Raw genomic sequence first — 16,996 nt, 5'->3', positions numbered from 1 at the left:
CGTAACCATTTCACCATAACCCTACTACCGTAACCATGTCACCATAACCCTACTACCATAACCATGTCACCATAACCCTACTACTGTAACCAGGTCACCATAACCCTAAAACCGTAACCATTTCACCATAACCCTAAAACCGTAACCATGTCACCATAACCCTACTACTGTAACCAGGTCACCATAACCCTAAAACCGTAACCATTTCACCATAACCCTACAACCGTAACCATGTCACCATAACCCTACTACTGTAACCAGGTCACCATAACCCTAAAACCGTAACCATTTCACCATAACCCTACAACCGTAACCATGTCACCATAACCCTAAAACCGTAACCATTTCACCATAACCCTACAACCGTAACCATGTCACCATAACCCTACAACCATAACTATTTTACCATAACCCTACTACCGTAACCATGGTACCACTCTCCCCTCAATAATTACATTGGTTCCAAATTTCAAAGGTTTGCCATCTACTTTATCATTTTTACTAGTAATTTGTAACACTGGAAAACATTTCCTTCTTCTTCTGCCATAGAGTTGTAGCACAGAATGTCTCTTCACTTCGTACAGGGGCCATCGCGCTGTAAACAAGCTCCAAATAATTCCCACAATGGAGAGAGCAAAGGTTATGGGCACGGAGGGAAGCGACTATTGTATCTCACTTGGAAAGTACAGTGACTCATTTATTGTCACAAATCAACTCACAAAACTTTTGCTATAAAAAGCTTATTTTTACAACCTGTCCTTGCAAAATGCCTGGGCTGATCCCCTACGGGTGCCATGTGACTGCATTGTGTGTAAATATATATATATATATATACAGTATAATGGTATGGCAGATGCCTTCTGTTAGGGCTCTTACTGACGAGCGGTTGTAGCTGCGCTCCCCTGCGTTCCGTTTTTCTGCGTTCAGCCGCTGGGGAGCGCAGGAATAGACGCATTACGTTTTTTCCAATGGGGCTGTACTCACACAGGAGCGTGTAGGCGCCGAACGCAGGAAAAATGCAGCATGTTGCGTCTCAACCTGCATTCGGCGCCTACACGCGCCTGTGTGAGTACAGCCCCATTGGAAAAAACGTAATGCGTCTATTCCTGCGCTCCCCTGCGGCTGCACGCAGAAAAACGGAACGCAGGGGAGCGCAGCTTCAACCGCTCATCAGTAAGAGCACTTATAGGGAATGTGCAAGAATGTGTTATTGGTTATTGATGTACTGTATGATGTTTGGCCCATGTACCCACAATGCCGAGCAGAACATCACAGTCACAGGGACACATGGTGCTCAGGGGGCCCTACCAACTCAGGTCAGGTATCAGCAGTAGACCCTGAGAGCAGCTTCAGTTAGGGATGGATACAAGTTTATTTACACAGACAGAGATTTGCATTATCCTGTATCAAAGTGGCCAATCCTCCCCAGTAATGTCACTGATATCTTTCTAGGTGGGTTGTGGGTTAGGTTGCTGCATGTTCATGTGAGTTTCAGGAGAGAATTAATATCTTAATAGCAATTATCTCTGGCAACCACCTTCCTCCTCTAGATCAGTGCTGTCCAATTTATATGTTACAGAGGGCCGGAATTTTTATAATCTACATGGTGGAGGGCCGATAACAGAAGCCAGTGTTAGCCACTCCCTGTTTTAGACCACACCCACTTTAAACCACACCCATGTTACCACAAGACCACGCCCACATTAATAGCACACCAAAAAACCAAATGGTTGGTGCTCACTGCAGGGATCAGGGCCAGAACTAGGGGTAGGCAGAGTAGGCGGCTGTCTAGGACGCCATCATTGAGGGGCGCACTTTAAATGGGGTTTTTTTTTTCAAGCGTTTATTTAATAATTGGTTTCAGTAATCATGGTCACTCAGTCGGGTGAATCAGATTTATTTTTGGCTGCTGCTGACACAGGTAAAGATTGGGGGCAATATGATGACTGCAGGAGGGCTGTATGATGGAGGGCTGCTGAGCTTGCTGGTACAGGTACAGGGGCAGTAATATAAATGAAAAAGTCTTGTACATTTTCTTGCTCTCTTTATTTAAAAACCATCATGGTAAGGAGGGAAATGGTAATGCAGGACAGGGGGGCACTGAGTGAAGCTCTTGCCTAGGGGCCAAACTACCTTGTGTCTGTCCTGCAGGGATGTCACTCATATGTGAAAAAAGCTAAATCATATTAAGACATACCCATAAATCCATATGCCTCCCCCTCCCCTGTGTATAATACAGTACCCCAGCATATGATTAAACACCTTAGGGGCCACTAACAATCATTTTCAAATGCTAACAAACCCCCAGAACAAATACCAGACTTATGTTCCATAGGGATCATAGATCAGACAGAGTAGGGATGTAGCGAACTGCCGATTTGGTGTTCGCGAACGCCGTTCGCTAACACCGGCAAAAAATGCGAACGTTCGCGAACAGTTCGCGAACTTTGAACACCCGCTAAAATCGTTCGATTCGAACGATCGAAGGATTTTAATCATTCGATCGAAGGATTTTCATTCGAATCGAATGATCAAAGCCATTCGATCGAATGCTTTTCATTCGATCGAATGCTTACAATCGTTCGAACGAATGGAAATCGTTCGATTTTAGCGGTCGCAGGAATTCGAATGGTCGAATGGTCGAACGACTTGTATTCGAATCGAACGCGAACTCAAAATGCGAACGTTCCCAAACGTTCGCGAACATTCGGCGGACGCGAACGGTCGAAGTTCGCGCGAACTAGTTCGCAGCAGAACAGTTCGCTACATCCCTAAGACAGAGTATGGCAAACACAGGGAGCAAAGAGCAGGCAAAGTATGACCCACACAGGAGCATAGGGAAGGCAGAGCAGGAGACAAGTAAAGCTCTCAGTCTAATATGTACTACATACAGTGACACAGTGCTGGGGCCCCATTAGTATTTTGTATAAAGTGTGAACAGGTGAATAATGTGGCAGTTTCAGTCTGGGTCTCAGGTGTGAACAGTAAAGGCTTGTAAAGGATGTGGCCAGTTAATCTCTCTAGTGGCACCATTTAAATCTTACAAATAGTAATCAAACACAGCAGTCAGACTTTCATATGGAGGGCCACATAAGGGGGGGGGGGGTGTCGCGGGCCGCATGCTGCCAGTTGGACAGCCCTGCTCTAGATAATCGCATGGCTTCCTAGAAAAATGTGCTGGAGGAGGCAACTGGTGTCTGATCACTAGAGGTGAAAGCTCATGTATATGGTGCAATCTGCTCGTTTGGTGAGAATGATAAGTGAGTGCTTCTTATTTGGCCAGTCATGCACTGGGGCAATTAGGGCTGATCCAATCATTACCCTTAGGGCCAACAATAAGATAATGGAGAATATGGAGATCTGCCAGCTACATTTGGTTCTCCACCACTAGGCTATTCACTAGGATATTGAGACCTGCTTGATAGATGACTAGCCAATATGTGGCCAGATATTGGTCAGGCTGTTCAGTTGGTGGGACTCACACGTCAAATAAACTGCTGACTGCTGGAGGGACTAAGGCTAAAACTTAATCTATTTGCATAATATATTCTGCTGCTAAAGGGTCTAAGATAGAACTCGTGGTTAGTTCTGACAAGGCACCATATCAAGGTACCTATACTCTAGAGCAGGGGTCCCCAATCTTTATTACCCATTAGCCACATTCAAATGTAAAAAGAGTTGCAGAGGAACACAAGCATGAAAAAGTTCCTGGGATGCCAAATAAGTAGGGATGCACCAAATCCAGGATTCGGTTCGGGATTCGGCCGAATCCTTGTGCCTGGCCGAACCGAATCTGAATCCTAATTTGCATATGAAAATTAGGGGCGGGTAGGGAAATCAGGTGACTTTTTGTCACAAAAGAAGATTTTTTTCCACTTGTTCCTTTCCTGACACAAATTTGCATATGCAAATTAGGATTCGGTTCGGTATTCGGCCGAATCTTTCACCAAGGATTCGGGGATTCGGCCGAATTCCAAACAGTGGATTCGGTGCATCCCTACAAATAAGTGCTGTGATTGGCTATTTGGTAGCCCCTGTGTGGACTGGCAGCCTACAGGAGGCTCTACATGGTACTATACTTAGTTTTTATGCAATTAAAACTTGCCTCCAAGCCTGGAATTCAATAATAAGCCCCAGCTTTGAGGCCACTGGGAGCAACATTCAAGGGGTTGGTGAGCAACATGTTGCACGTGAGCCATTGGTTGAGAATCACTGCCCTATAAGGTGGCCATAACTACTTACCTCTGGTAATCAGTTTCATAGATGGGATAAGTATCTTTGGCCTCAAGGAATTCTGTTCAGCAGCAAAAAAAATATTATAGCTGCTAAGATACTCCAGTAACAGAGTATTCTCCAATATCTGTGGACTCCAGTTTGATTAGTGGAGCACACCAAGACTAATTAGGCTACAGTTGCTAAATCTACTTTTCCAAATATTAATGTCACCATGTTACCAAAAGGATACCAGAATGAAAGAATATAAAGAACTAGAGGTGAGGTCTATAATATACGAGAACATAAAATAAAGGACCACTGAAAGTAATTAACTACTAAGTCCCATATAAACTTTCCAGTATCCACAATCTTATTTATAAAGACTGCCTTGTTTAATATTAGGAAGACACTACCCCCCCATCCAGACCTCTCCAATAACAAATAGTTAACTGAATAGGGAGAGATCATGGACTCCTGCTTGGACTATTGGAGCGGAACATTCTATTACTTTACACTTGTTTTAAGTTAAGAGGATGATCTCTGTATCTGTTCCTGTTTCTCTAGTTGTGTTCTTTATCAAGGCTTGTTGAAAACTTGCACAATAAAAATAAATTGCATTACAAATACTTTAATAGACTTCATGGTCTGGTCGTCAGAGAAACACTGAAAGATAATTAGCAATTATGTACCTAACACTTACCTGCAAATATTTACTGAGCTGCATTAGCAGTAAGTCTGGTCACTGTGGGGTTTTTCCAGCCAAAAAAAAGTGTTGATTTGTAACCAGATACATATTTAAACGATATTTTATTGCCCAACCATCTCATTGAAAAGAAAGTGGACATACGGTAAGGGAGCAAGAATTTGTTACAAACACAACACAAGCGGCTCCATTAGTCCTGAATTCATGTCTGATCTCTTGTCACCAGTCATCCCATATAGATGTGTACAACATAAATATACATGTGAGCCTGGCTGAACAACAAGACAGCACATCTGGGGTTAATATGCTCACCCCCCCCCCATTTTCATCAGTAATTATACTGGCACAGCTGGGGTTAATATGCCCGTTAGAAATTGTATTTAATGATTATACTGGTACATCTGGGGTTAATAAGCCCTTTATCCATTTCATCTAGTGATTATACTGGCACATCTGGGGTTAAAATTCTTGCTCCCCTCAATTTTTGTTGTAATTATACTGGAATATCTGAGGTTAATATGCCATTATACATTTTGTTTAGTAATTATACTGGCACATCTGTGGTTAATATGCCCTTTATCCATTTTTAGTGATGGGCGAATTTGGGCCGTTTTGCTTCGCCGAAAAATTCACAAATTTCCAGCGAAATTCGCGAAACGGTGAAAAATTCACGAAACGCCGTGGGCGTCTCGTTTTTGATGCCGGCGTCCAAAAAGGGGTGCAAATTCACGCCTGGCAAATAAATTCGCCCATCACTATCCATTTTATCTAGTTATTATACTGGCACAACTGGGGTTAATATGCTCACCCCACCCCTCATTTTTTGTCGTAATTATACTGGCATATCTGAGGTTAATATGCCCATTATACATTTTGTTTAGTGATTATACTGGCACATCTGGAGTTAATATGCTCACACACACACCCATTTTCTGTAGTAATTATTCTGGCACATCTGTGGTTAATATTCACTTTATCCATTTTAACTAGTTATTATACACATCACATCTGGGGTTAATATGCTCACCCCACCCCTCATTTTTTGTCATAATTATACTGGCATATCTGAGGTTAATATGCCCATTATGAATTTAGTTTAGTGATTATATTGGCACACCTGTGGTTAATAAGCCCTTTGTCCATTTTATCTAGTGATTATACTGGCACACCTGTGGTTAATAAGCCATTATACCATTTATTTAGTGATAAAACTGTCATGTATGGGGTTGTGAAAAATTGGTTAATAAAAATGGATGTGGTTAATAAAAATGTTTCAGATGTTGGGAGGTTCCTAATGGATTTTCATGACATGTTACTGCAGAGACGTCCCTCTGGCTGCCACTTTAGGTCATTGCAATACATTTTGCATTAACATGGGGAGAGAAAGTCCAACAATTCATAGGGAGTGAAGATTTTTATCAGGGTGATCAGAGGCAAAGAAACCCAATCACCAAATGAGCTGGGCAGGGGTTAATGGCACGGGCATTGGAAACGTCCTCTGCAGTACTAAATGGCATTTCACTATCTGACAGTTTGAAGGAAAAGTCTGGCTTTGGCTGATGCCAGGAGAACACTACTGAATGCTTAATGCCAACAGGTACATGTTTAAACTTAATGCCACCAGGTACATGATAGAGAAGGAATAATAATGGTCCAGGGCTGGTTTCCATGGTTTTGGCCAGTGCCCCCTGAATGGAAGCGAATAACACCAACACTGTTCCAAAATCTAGTGAAACCTTCCTAGAAGAGTATGGGCTGGTAGAGCAGCAAACAGAATCCAACTTCATAGTAATTCCCTTGTTTTGGGATTGACATGTCGGACATATTGGTCCGGGCTCTTTTGGCCGAATCTTATATAAGTGTGGGAGCCAGACTTCTCTATAGTGATGAGCAAGTAAATTCGGCAGGTGCGAATTTGTGGCGAATTTCTACTTTTCACCGCCAGCGAATAAATTCACGAAACTGCGGAGAAAATACAATATTTTGGCACGCATCAAAATTATTCGGGCGCCCATTGACTTTAATGCATTTGGACAATATAGGCGCACTTATAAAAATTGTTGCGAAATTGACACGCTTCAAAACTATTTTGCCGCTCATTGACTTCAATTTGGCGATTTTTTTGCAGTTTCACAATTTTCGTCGATTCGCAAATTTTTTGGTGAAGCAAAACAGGACAAATTTGCCCATCACTACTTCTCTGTTGTGTTTGAAGACCGTTCTGTTTGCATTTAGTGCCTGGAGCAGAAGGTGGGACTGACTAATACTCCTAGGGCCCACGCTCATCCTCCAACTATTTTATTTTACTGCTATACTGAGGTTCTCTGGCACACCAGTCTCACCCTGTATGTAATGGGCTCTGCCATCCCTTCATATTACCCCTAAATACTGCCCTTAGCCAGTGCCTCCCCAACACAGCAGCCAATAAAGGGGCATTGTTCCTGGGCACTTTGGAATTCTGTGAGAAAGAAACTGGTCAGACCAGACAGAAAGGAACAACAGCAACTGCCAAAAACACCTAATACTATTCAGCACTACCCAGCCCTATGGCTTTTCATTTCTACTGATGTTGATCTTCAGACGTTGCCATTGGTTTTATATTGGTTTATTCCCTGACAGTTAAGTATGTCTTCATTGTATTCATCTACACCTTAATTGAAAAATACTATTAAAGGAGAAGTAAAGCCTAACTATAGGAGTAGCTAGAAATGTTGTACATGATGTTTTGTGCTTCTGTACCAGCCCAAGGCAACCACAGCCCTTTAGCAGTAAAGATCTGTGTCTCCAAAGATGCCCCAGTAGCTCCCCATCTTCTTTTCTGCTGATTCACTGCACATGCTCTGTGCTGCTGTCACTTACTGAGCTTAGGGAGCCACTCACAATATACAGTACACATAGAATAGAAATGTCACAATATAAGGCTGATTAGTAATTAATACACATAATTACTACATGGCAGCACAGAAACCAGTGCAATTAGCATCAGAATTGAATAATCAGCAAACCTGTAGCATCAGCTTATATTACAGCCAGGGAAGCTCATTTTCTGCTGGATAATTAGTGACGAGCCCTAAGCTTAGCTTCTCAACAGCCAATCAGAGCCCACTGAGCATGTGAGTGTCACAGACACTTTCCAAGATGGTGACCCCCTGTGACAAGTTTGAAGTCCTGGATCATTGCTGCTATTGACAAGCTCAAACTTTAGTCTTGTGCAATAAGTTCACTATATAAAATATGGCATTTTTAGCCACATTAATTTTTAGGATTTAGTTCTCCTTTAAACCTGTGCCTATTCTCCTATACCAGCTTCAATGGCTGACCAAATGGCGTAACTATAGAGAAAGCAGACGCTGTGGCCATGAGTGGGTCCTGGGTTTTTTTCTCTATAAAGGGGACCAACAATTCTGTGTGTATCACAAGTGCCCTGAAATTTTGGTGCCCCCAGTGAACTCAGCTTTCCTTGTCCTTTGAGTTGCCTTTAAAAACATTTAGTTAGGCAAACTCATGCACAACCATTCCTGTATAGAATGTATATGGCTATCTTTATTTAAAACATCAAGACTGATTAGTGATGTGTGCAGGTCGAAAATCCCATCAATCATGTTGTTTCTTGGAAATATCTCTCTAAAAACCAAATACTGAACTATTTCTGGGGAATTTCTCTCTGAGAACACAAACAACAACTGAAAATGTTATCTGCCATTTCACTTCCTCTGTGTGTTTTTGTTTTGTAATGTTTTACTTCCCCTTGGTCGAAAGGTCAAGGTGCCGTGTGTCTGTTGGTGGGAGTCAACAGTGAACTTGCTTTTCTCCCAGATAAGATCAATATGGTAAGGGGAGTCTGTTTGCAAAAGGGAAGTGATGCATCTGATTTACAAACAATATTCTTTTGTCAAGTAATGAGCCAACACATCAAAGTTGGGGTAAAACATCAGCCATTCAATAAATTTAAAAAGTTATAATTAAATGATGCCAAAAACAGTGAGTGGCTTGGTTCTTAACTATGGGAGGAAAAGAAGTTTCATTTAAAGGAACAGAGTAGGGGGTTCATCACAGTGAGGACAGTGAGGTTGGGGAATGCACTGCCGGGTGATGATTCAGTTAATGACTATAAGAGGGACTTGGATGATTTCTTGGACAGACATAATACAAAGGCTATTGTGATACTAAACTCTATAGTTAGTATAGATATGGGTATATATCATTTATGTGACAGTAGGGAGGGGTGTGTGTATGGGGCTGGGTTTTCATTTGGAGGGGATGAACTTGATGGACTTTATTTATTTTCAACCCGATGTTACTATGTAACTATGTAAGATGGGGTCTTCAAGGAGGGCCCTGGCCAAAAGTTCGACCTTAAATGGGGCTTGAACGAAAAACCCGAAAGAATGATAGATTGCCTAAAGGTACTGTACATGAAAACAGCCTGGTTCCCACAAGCACAAAAAAGGATCCTTGCAGAGCTACAGCCTAGTGAAGTTGCACCCTTTGTCCCCCTGGTTATTCCTGTCACCCAGTGCCCCTTTCTTTACAATTTGTACCCTGGCACAATAATAAACTCAATCTGCACCCATATGTGCACAAAGTACAACATAAGTGTCAGTTCTTGGTGCTCTAGAACTGTCTTTTTGTCTTTTCAGCCTATTGTAATACAGACCTGTCAACCCAAAGAGAAATTTTGGGAATCTCCCATGTTAATACCCCCGGCAGAGGAGGCACTGGGAGATGAGTGTGGTGTAATGGGGCTTGCCGGAAAATAACCTTAATTTTGGTGTCTGACATCTACAGTTATGGTGAACGAGCCTTTTGTTATGTGAGTAGAAGGATATAAAAATGGATACGCAGCACTGATATATTACAATCTGCAGAGCTAAACTGGAATCTCCCCTTTAATTACTGCCAGTTTGAGTTTGCTAGAATCCCATGGAGCTCTGTATCATGGAACTTCCATATGTTTCTATTATGAAGGAGATGGTTTGGCACTGCTGTAATTGGATAATTGATAGAAAAACAAAGTAAAACATACTTATAACTAAAGTATCATTTCTCTGTAAAAATCACTGGGCATCAGCAGATACGTGGGCCAAGCCTGTGGTTGAGGTTTGTGGAGCTTATGGTAAAGATTTCGTTTTTTACTTTGCAGGCTGGGTGGGCTGCCTGGATATAGGCTTCCATAGAGCCATGCTTACTCCAACATACACACAAGATACAGAATTATATTATCTATATGTTCATTATTACATTCCAACCTTTCTTTGTGTATTTGATATCTTTGCTTGTAGTACCCAACCTTCTGTGAGTCTAGTGGTCCACAAAGCTCATCGCTCACTGGACTTTGTACTGCACTACCCAATTGGTATCGACCCAGCCTGACCCTCTACTACATCCTTTGTTTCCTCTTCCTTCTTGTATAAGTTTGGTTCCCTTGTCTGCCCAGAACTCTTCCCCTTGGTCTTCTCACTTTAAGATCTGGAGGCATCTCAGTAGAGGAGGGTTCCTCCCAAAGCGAAAGGCAACTATTATAGGTAGAAGTGCGAGCCATGACTGGGACCTTGGTTTTGGGATACCTTATGTTACAATATGACTATGAAGATTTTCATTCATCCAGGTCATGGTATATCTAGTATAGGTAAATTTTAAAACAACTGTAACCAATGAAGACGTTTCACTACTACTGAAGAAGCTGCTCGGATGAGTAGTGAAACGTCTTCATTGATTACTCAGCAAGTCCAGTTGTTTTAAAATGTATCTATACTAGATACTTACGTTACAACTTCAGAAAGCATTTACCCCATCTGCGTGGCATTCCAATTGTCTCCATAGCCCCTGTAGGTGGAATCATAAGGGTCTCCTGCAAAGAAACAAAGGTATGGCCAAGGGAAGGATTAGAACCTCTGAAACAATGTCACATGGACCCCTGGGAAGAGAAAATGATCCTGTACTTGCCACCCAAATGGTGGAGATACCACAAGAGTCTATTAACAGACTCCAACAACTTTCCTGTGCAGAAACCATCCAGGAGAATAGGGTAAAAGGTGGCAACAGGACCAAAGGAACAACCTACATCTCCAACCTCACACATTGGGCCAAAGCTGGAATATGCCCAGAAGACAACAAATGTTTCTCTTAAAAACACCAATAAAGTCTGTTGCAGAACTATTAACATAACAAACCCCAATAGCAGGAGGGGAAGGCCTTGCCTCTTGCTATTGTACAAATGTGCTATTATTTGTATTTCTAATGATAAAAATTGTCATTCCTATTCAGTTCACTTAATTATAGATATTTAAGAAATAATCCTATTTTACCAGTGACTTATGTCCTTCTTATTGCTGATGCTGCACCATATTGTCATCTGATGAGACTTCCCTTGGGATGATTCTCTGGTCCAGTGATCTCCAACCAGTGGCTCACAAGCAACATGTCACTCACCAGCAGGTGCATATTTTTTAATTCCTGGCTTGGAAACTAGTTTTGGTTGGATCAACCATTCCTCATCCACAGCCGCAGCCCCTTCCCAGAGTCTATTATCCAACTGTTACTATAGGCATCATCTCTCCCTACTATACCTGCTATCCCACAGTCACACTCCCTTCCCAGAGACTATTATCCAACTGTTACTATAGACACCATCTCTCCCTACTATACCTGCTATCCCACAGTCACACTCCCTTCCCAGAGACTATTATCCACTGTTACTATAGGCACCATCTCTCCCTACTATACCTGCTATCCCACAGTCACACTCCCTTCCCAGAGACTATTATCCACTGTTACTATAGGCACCATCTCTCCCTACTATACCTGTTATCCCACAGTCACACTCCCTTCCCAGAGACTATTATCCACTGTTACTATAGGCACCATCTCTCCCTACTATACCTGCTATCCCACAGTCACACTCCCTTCCCAGAGACTATTATCCACTGTTACTATAGGCACCATCTCTCCCTACTATACCTGTTATCCCACAGTCACACTCCCTTCCCAGAGACTATTATCCACTGTTACTATAGACACCATCTCTCCCTACTATACCTGCTATCTCACAGTCACACTCCCTTCCCAGAGACTATTATCCACTGTTACTATAGACACCATCTCTCCCTACTATACCTGCTATCCAACAGTCACACTCCCTTCCCAGAGACTATTATCCACTGTTACTATAGACACCATCTCTCCCTACTATACCTGCTATCCCACAGTCACACTCCCTTCCCAGAGACTATTATCCACTGTTACTATAGGCACCATCTCTCCCTACTAAACCTGCTATCCCACAGTCACACTCCCTTCCCAGAGACTATTATCCACTGTTACTATAGACACCATCTCTCCCTACTATACCTGCTATCCCACAGTCACACTCCCTTCCCAGAGACTATTATCCCACTGTTACTATAGACACCATCTCTCCCTACTATACCTGCTATCCCACAGTCACACTCCCTTCCCAGAGACTATTATCCCACTGTTACTATAGACACCATCTCTCCCTACTATACCTGCTATCCCGCAGTCACACTCCCTTCCCAGAGACTATTATCCACTGTTACTATAGACACCATCTCTACCTACTATACCTGCTATCCCACAGTCACACTCCCTTCCCAGAGACTATTATCCACTGTTACTATAGACACCATCTCTCCCTACTATACCTGCTATCCCACAGTCACACTCCCTTCCCAGAGACTATTATCCACTGTTACTATAGGCACCATCTCTCCCTACTATACCTGCTATCCCACAGTCACACTCCCTTCCCAGAGACTATTATCCACTGTTACTATAGGCACCATCTCTCCCTACTATACCTGCTATCCCACAGTCACACTCCCTTCCCAGAGACTATTATCCACTGTTACTATAGGCACCATCTCTCCCTACTATACCTGCTATCCCACAGTCACACTCTCTTCCCAGAGACTATTATCCACTGTTACTATAGACACATCTCTCCCTACTATACCTGCTATCCCACAGTCACACTCCCTTCCCAGAGACATTAATCCTACTGTTACTATATAACCTGCTGTACAAAAGACACATTTGTACTATCTTGTTTACAAATTTGGTTATATACCAATGCTGTTGCCTGTTAATTACTCCTAGTTGGCGCTAAAGCAGTGTCGGACGGGGACACCAGGGGCCCACCCAAAAACCTTAGACCAGGGGCCCAATCTCAGTAGTATAATTCTTTCTCTTCTCACTTAACCTCTATTCTCTTAGTCTCTTTTCTTTACATACTATAATCTATTATTCCATCTATTTAGCCTCTTTGTTCTCATAGAAATAGGGAATGGCCATGAAATAGGCCAACATTGAGCAGCATGAGGGCCACTGACACCTGGGCCCACCGTTTTCCTGGTATCCCTGTGGGCCAGTCCGACACTGCGCTAAAGACAGCCTTACCTCGCATACAGGTATATATATATATATATGTGTGTGGGTGTGTGTTTGTGCGTATGGGAATTTCTGAAACTTTACAAGATTCAAAGTAAACAGTTCAATTTGATGCTTCATTGGAATTTAAAAATAAATCTTTCCCAAAAATTCAGCCTTGGTTTGTGAGTTCTGACTGTGGAACTGGAAACACTGTGCGATAAGCGCTGATCTGTTATTGTAAGCGCAGTAGGATATATGAGTTGTCACACAGATGTCTGGCAGGGTCCAACAGAGAAGAAATAGGGGGGAGACAGAAAGCCTTTCATTAAGAGATTAAAGGGACTTGATTGTGGGTGACGTTCTAATGAAAGAGCATAAACATCAAACATAAAAAAGCTTGTTTTTGGCATCCTCTGTGCAACAGGCGGGATAGCGGTTTGTAAAATAAATACACAGAGTGTAAGACAAAATAGAATGTTAGCAAGCCCAGTATTGTTGTTGGAGAGAGACACAGGCTTTGTAGTGCAGTGTGTGTCACAAAAGTGTCGCAATTCCGATGTCCATACATGTGATTGTATTTACCTACAAAACAGTTCCCACGAACAAAGGCTTTTGGGACAGGGAGTTGCTTTACCCTCCAGACATAGCACCCCAAACTGCCCACAGAAATCCCCTGCAGCCAAACCTTTTTATTTACCTGGTGCAACACCTGTATCTGACTGTGTCTGCATAACGACTTTGCACTAGCCCCCCCCCCCTTGCAGGGAAAAATTTGGGTAAAAAAGAATAAAACACAATGATTTCACTTTTTCCCATCAGTAGATCAGTGGTGCTTATAGTAGTGCCTAGAGAAGGAAATAGGAACTTACCCCCAAATCTCACCCTAAATGGCTGCAAGCTGTGGAGGGTTACAGATATATAGAAATGTTGGGGTAACAGTCACCCTGCTATATTTCCAGGGGTACCCAGGGTACAAATAAGCACTCACCCCAAATCTCCCCCTAACTGACCTTCAGGCTGGGCCCCCTTAGCTCATAACAAGGTTACAGATATATAGAAACATTGGGGTGTCACCCTGCTATAGTTCCAGGGGTACCCAGGGTACAAATAATCACTCACCCCAAATCTCCCCCTAACTGACCTTCAGGCTGGGCCCCCTTAGCTCATAACAAGGTTACAGATATATAGAAACATTGGGGCGTCACCCTGCTATAGTTCCAGGGGTACCCAGGGCACAAATAATCACTCACCCCAAATCTCCCCCTAACTGACCTTCAGACTGGGCCCCCTTAGCTCATAACAAGGTTACAGATATATAGAAACATTGGGGTGTCACCCTGCTATAGTTCCAGGGGTACCCAGGGTACAAATAACACTCACCCCAAATCTCACCCTAACTGACCTTCAGACTGGGCCCCCTTAGCTCATAACAAGGTTACAGATATATAGAAACATTGGGGTAACAGTCACCCTGCTATAGTTCCAGGGGTACCCAGGGCACAAATAATCACTCACCCCAAATCTCCCCCTAACTGACCTTCAGGCTGGGCATTGTGGGGCACATAGCAAAAGACTACCCAGACTACAAAAAAGCTGATTCAGCACAAAAGTCTTCCTGTCATTCATATTTGTCATGTTAGAATTGACCAGGGCAAATTAAAAGAAATAGACAAAAACATAAAATAATAAAAATAAAAACACACAAAATCACACTAGTACTGAAACAATTTTTCCATTAAACAAATGCTTTTTTTTGCTTGTCCAAACACTGCATTTCAAATAAAAATAAGATTCTTTGATGATAATTGTCAGTATATTAATCATATGTTATGGGGCACAGAATTAAGTGAATTTAAAGGGCTAGGGGTATCAGTTGACATGGGGAGATAATCAGTAGGATCATCCTAATTAGTGCAGCGATTACATCAATCATTTCTGGAGCCCCAAGTTTGGCTTCATCAGGAGTTAATCGAATTATTCTGCAGTTCCTCAGCCACTAGGGAAATATATGAATGGCCCTGAATTCTACCCATTAGAAATCCTGGTAAAGAAATGAAAATAAATTGCACATTGTAATATATGTCTGTCTCAGATCATCTCCATATTAATGTCTACTCGTATCTAATATATACAATTAATATCTCATATAATAAATGAAAGGAATTTGATTCAATAAAAGGAAGGAGCCTTATTTATTACATTAGTTCAGGGCTCACAATGGGCTCCCTGTTATTCCCGGGTGCACTGGAAGACCCCTCTCCATTCAGCGTGGTCCGTGCACTTTGTGCTAATTCTCCATTCTTCTCCGCTTGGATCCGGGACAAGAGAACTCAAGCAGTTCCCAGAGAAATGAGCTCCGCTGTTAGTCTGCAGTTGTTCTGGTCTCCAGGCCCACGGAGTAGCCAAGAACAAGTGTAAGACAAAAGGTCCTTGTGTGCGGAATGTTCCACAGAAGCCTGACTATTGGGGGCCAATGACATCAGCCCCAGGCTTGGTTGATATTGTTGATTTTTAAATGCGCTCTATTGTGTCTTATTTGATTAATAGCAGAGACAATAGTGGGAACCAAGGACCAATAATGGGAACTATTGTTTTAGAAAACAATAAATGCTTTGTATGTCTCTCATCTTGCAGAGTAAAGCCTGTGCTGCAACATCCGAGAGGTGCTCGGTTCAATTATCCAATGGATTTTGGACTAAGGTCTAACGTTTGATCAGCGCCCCATTCCCAGCTGACCAACGTTGAGTTTCATGAGTAGATAGAACGTGAAATGTGTGTCTCACCCCAACTGAACCTACAGGGGTCCTAGGAGAATGAATAGACGTTTGTCCCAAATCTCTCCCTAACTGACCCCAAGGTAGGACCACCAGCTACTGATCTGGGCCTCTACTGCAGAACCACTAAATGATAAGGATCTTTAAATTTACTTCTAGTATGAAATAGAGAGCGATATTCTGAATAGGAAGACGAGTGATAAAAAGTAGCAATAACAATACATTTGTAGCCTTCCAGAGCATTTGTTTTTAGATGGGGTCAGTGACCCCCACTTGCAAGTTGGAAAGAGTCAGAAGAAGAAGGCAAATAATTCAAAAACTATAAGGAAACATGAATGACAGTTAAAAATTGCTTAGCCATTCTGTAACATATTAACAGTTAACCGAAAGGTGAACCACCCCTTTCAGGCAGCAATCCTTAAGAACAGCATGGCCACTAGAAGGAACTGGTTTTTCCATGTTTTTTTATCCAAGCAAATGAACTGGCTGATCACAGTTCTCCTATGGAGATTGTCCATGGGAAGATCATCATCATCATTTATTGATATAGCGCTGTCAAGATACGCAGTGCTTTACTGCAGTTATAGCAAACAGGGAATAAATGGTGGATAACAGACAAGGATTACAGAGTACAATAGGGTTTACAAACTAAAAGGTTAGGGTACAATTGAGACATTAGGATTATATAAACACTTTGTCATTTTTGATACAGCAATGATTAATTAAGGTACAACGAATAGGCCTCTTTAAACAGGTGGGTCTTTAAGGAGCGCTTGAAAGTTTGGAAAGAAGGAGAAAGTCTGACAGCTGGAGGCAGAGAGTTCCAGAGAAAAGCAGAGGCCAGAGAGAAGTCTTGTAGGTGAGAATGGGCAGAAGTGACCAGAGGAGAAGTGAGGGAAGATCAGAAGTAGAG

This window comes from Xenopus laevis, chromosome 2S, assembly GCF_017654675.1.
Source record: "Xenopus laevis strain J_2021 chromosome 2S, Xenopus_laevis_v10.1, whole genome shotgun sequence".
Classification (NCBI taxonomy): domain Eukaryota; kingdom Metazoa; phylum Chordata; class Amphibia; order Anura; family Pipidae; genus Xenopus; species Xenopus laevis.
Note: the sequence above shows the minus strand (reverse complement) of the source record.